Source organism: Mustela nivalis (assembly GCF_964662115.1).
Source record: "Mustela nivalis genome assembly, chromosome: 16".
Classification (NCBI taxonomy): domain Eukaryota; kingdom Metazoa; phylum Chordata; class Mammalia; order Carnivora; family Mustelidae; genus Mustela; species Mustela nivalis.
In genome coordinates, this window is record NC_139035.1 from 46,565,746 (window position 1) to 46,569,998 (window position 4,253).

Consider the following 4,253-nt stretch of genomic DNA (forward strand, 5'->3'; position numbering starts at 1 on the left):
TTGTTGACTTTCAAGTCACATTACCTAATTGTATTCTCTGGTTTTTTTTTTTTTTTTTTTCATTAAGGCCCTCTATCCAGCTACTGTTTTTAAAGCTAGAGCTATACATAACTGAACCCCAAGTGAATGTGATTGATGTCAGCCCGGTAATATCCCAAATTAATTCCAATTTTTATGAGACCTAAATATTAGTTAAATAAATAAAACTTACCTCCTAAGAACATTCTGAAAATTTGAGTTTTTAAAGAAGGATAATTTAAATTCCATTAAAGGAATATCATTTATTCAGAAAGCATTTATTCCCTATCCGGTGAGTTGCAACTTTTGCTTCTTTAGACGGCATATGACTTCTTATAGATTTCAGTATTATTACATTTTTATGTGCTTGATATATGCAAATGAAAATAATTAGGATGCCAAGATTCTGTTTTCTTTTTGTGGAAAAAAAAACAAAAAACAATCAACACATCCAAGTAGATACACATCCTCTATAAAGAATGGTTACATGAAAAAAAGTCATATGTCAGGAACAGGTCTGTGAATAAATATGTTATTGGTAAATTCAGACTCAATATGTCCTTTTAAAACCTTAAATAGACTCACACACAGACACAAAAAATAAAAAGAACACAAGAAAGAAATTTGTCCTGAAGAGGCCAATGTGGGTTTAAATTATAGTTGCATTTAAAAATAAGAGGGTAGTAGAATTTTGGATTGGCAGAAACATTTAACTATGTACTGTACTAATCCTTACTGATGAAATCCATTTGTATGCAGCCCTAAAGACACATTGAATGCAAATCTCATATTTAATCCTCTAAAAGAGCTCAAGGGTAATTGTACTGAAAAGAATACTTACTCTGAAATATGACTCATTACTTGATTTTATTTTCTTCATTGTCTGGGATACAAATTATATGTTGATTTCATATTCTTTCTCTTGTCATATATTTCACATGCTTGCTTTGCAGATGATGCTTTAAGAAAAATGAGCTTTAAAATACTTTCATATGATTTGTATTTAAAAAATCACTATTAAAGCTGTGCCTCTTAAAGCCAAATTGTTATGTGCAAGATTTCTTCGAAAATATGTTTTCTTTGCATTATGTATTTACCTAGATTTCTAATTGTGTATATATTTTTCAGTTGTATATTATTTTTTGAGCACAACTGTAGTGGACTATTATGATTACTAGTTTTATATTTGTATTTTTTAGGATCACTGGGGATTTATTCAGAAATATGAAATACTAAAAATTCAGTTTGTCTACCAAATGACTTACTAAGAATATAGAATTATTTTATATGTTCCCTTAACATAAAATTTGGCTCTTTGCTATTGAGCCAAATTATTTGGCTCCAAGTTAAAACTTGGCCCCAGTTATGGCTCCTAGACTTGGTAGACCAGCAAAGATGATCTTGCAGAGTATGACATGGTTATTGGTCATATGTCATTCATCTGTGTGTTTGTTAAGCAGCTTCAAAGCATTTTAACAAAAAAAAACAATTATTCAAAAAATTAAGTAGTGATTCAGATCATTCATTCATTCATTCAGATCATTCATTCAGATCGATTCATTATTTCCCCTTCGATAGAGCTGAGATCCATTTTATTATCTCATGTTAGAGTAATAACCATTTAGCTGATGATAATGATGTATGGGGACTACACAGTTCATGTTTGAGATACAATCTGGGCTCAGTGAGAAAGCATACAGTGAGTCCAGGAGGAGAAATGGGATGAATGGACAGTGTAAACCACTTTATTCTGGTAACTGTGAGAAGAAAGCCTATCAGTAGATGCTGGTCCCCAATATATTGCATATTCTTCAGTTGTAAACTCCTAGGATTTATCCAGTTCTGGAAATAAAAACAATGTAATGGTAGCTTTATATCTTAAACCCTCTTTTTTTTTTTTTTAAAGATTTTATTTATTTATTTGATAGACAGAGATCACAAGTAGGCAGAGAGGCAGCAGAGAGAGACAGGGAAGCAGGCTCCCTGCTAAGCAGAGATCCCGATGTGGGGCTCCATCTCAGGACCCTCGGATCATGACCTGAGCCGAAGGCAGAGGCTTTAACCCACTGAGCCACCCAGGTGCCCCAATCTTAAACCCTCTTTTGTCTAATTGTTTCTCAAGACATGGTCCACAGATAATATTTATCAGAATCATCAGGGACTTTTTTGCCCAAAATGACGTTTCCTGGAGCCTACTCCAAATGCACTGAATTATCGCTCTGAAGAAAGGAGCCAGGACTCTGAATTATGAATGAACACCTCTGGTGATACCTATGCGTAATGAAAATGTAAGACAACTGCTCTAATAAGTTGGTCAATGTATCTCCTATCAAAATATAGAAACTAACTGAATAACTAGTATGTGGAAATATAACAGTTCCATGACAAATATCCATCTTCATTTATCATTAGGAAAAGTTCTTTGATAATCTTTGACCGAGATAGGAAAATTCTACATTATTCCTATGACCCAGTTCACATCTAATATTCAGATTCTGTCGTGTAAGTCCTTGATTTACTGCTCAGTGACCAAGTTCCTGGCTTATTCTTTTCATTTGTTCTGGGAAGTAGTGCAATCCTTAATTTTAAGAATGTAGTCCAATATGATTAATGATTAATTCTTTTTTCTACCTAATTCTTTATTATAAAATTTTTTATCAGCTGACTCTGAATGCTTATATATTCAATATTTCAAAATTCTTTATCATTGTGTGTCACAGGTCGGATAGAATGCATAGCTGTAAATCCTCACTGAATCTCCATTTTATTGACCACATTATTGCATGGTGGACACTCTATTAACACTTATTCCTGTATTCTGAGGTATTGGGCTCCACATCTCTAATTGGTCATTTACTGACTGCAGTTCTCTCCATGTGCATATTTTACCCTGTGGGGATGCAGGTTTTGTTTAATCTTCAGCCCTTCTCCCCCATCCCAATCAAAAAATTCCTCCAGCACATAAACAGTGGTTGGAGCCAAAAGAGATCCTACCCAGACATACACCAGGGTGATCCTTTAATATTTCTATTAAATTCATTGCTTCTACATATTAATATATAGCTAGCATATAATTTGTGTTCTCATTAGCTCCTTCCTGGATTAGTGCAATATCTGCTTCCTGCATGTACTCTATGTCCACCTGTTCTTCTCTCATTTATCTGCCTTTGCACAGATTGATTCTTATGCCTGGAATGTTCTCTTTTAACAGAACACTCACCCTTGTAGGATAGTACTTTTTAAGAAGAAAGGCAGTTAAAAAAAAAAGAAAGAAAGAAAAACTCGAGAAATAGAAATAATTACGACTGTACATAAGGGTTGAGACAAAAGCCATGTACCAAAATAATTTTCATAATTTGAATTTTATTCTGATGTTATTTATTTACATATCTTTGTTCTATGAAACTCTGAGCAGCTGAGGACAGAAACTTTTTCACTTGTGTTTATCTTTGCACATCTTCACCCAATGACTGAATTCTTGAATGAATGCATGTTAGCCTATAATATTTAGCAAAACTTTTATTATTCATTAGTTTTAAGAACAAATGTATCAAATCAATCAGATTTATTAACATTTTCTCTGAACCATTAATTTTCTTTTATCCCCAAATCCTAGATTGAATCAATGATCCGATAAATATACTTTGCAAAATGAATATTCTGAATAACAATATTTAAAACAATTTGGTTCAAATAGACATTTCCACTGTGATTATGGCATCTTGCCATTTTTTTGAAATCTTCGGCCTCCTGATTATTGCAGGATATTGCAGTATTCTAAACTCTTCAAGTACTTTTTTTTTTCTTTTCTGGTTGGTTATTTAAATTTTTAGATTTAGTTGCAACTAAAGCCTTTCATATCGTTAAGTCTTTTTTATTTTTTATACCAAAGTCCTTCAACTTACTAGTTCTGGAGGTCTTTTTCTGAGAGAATAACTTTTTCTCGTAACTTTTTCTCAGAGAATCTTCCCTAACCATTAAATTCTAAATATGTAAATTAAAACATTCTTTTTTTGAACTAGAGTAAGGTGATACATGTTTCACTTCCTCCTAAAATAATATTCAAAACCTGTTAACGTGAATTTAATTTCCCATGTGAATAATTACACCATCCTTTATAAAAAGTAAAACACAAATTCCCTTTAATTGGATCTGATTATTGTTGAAATAAATTTCTAAAGAACAAAAGGGAAAAATTAAAAAAGATAAGCAAACCAAAAGTATTTAATCAAATG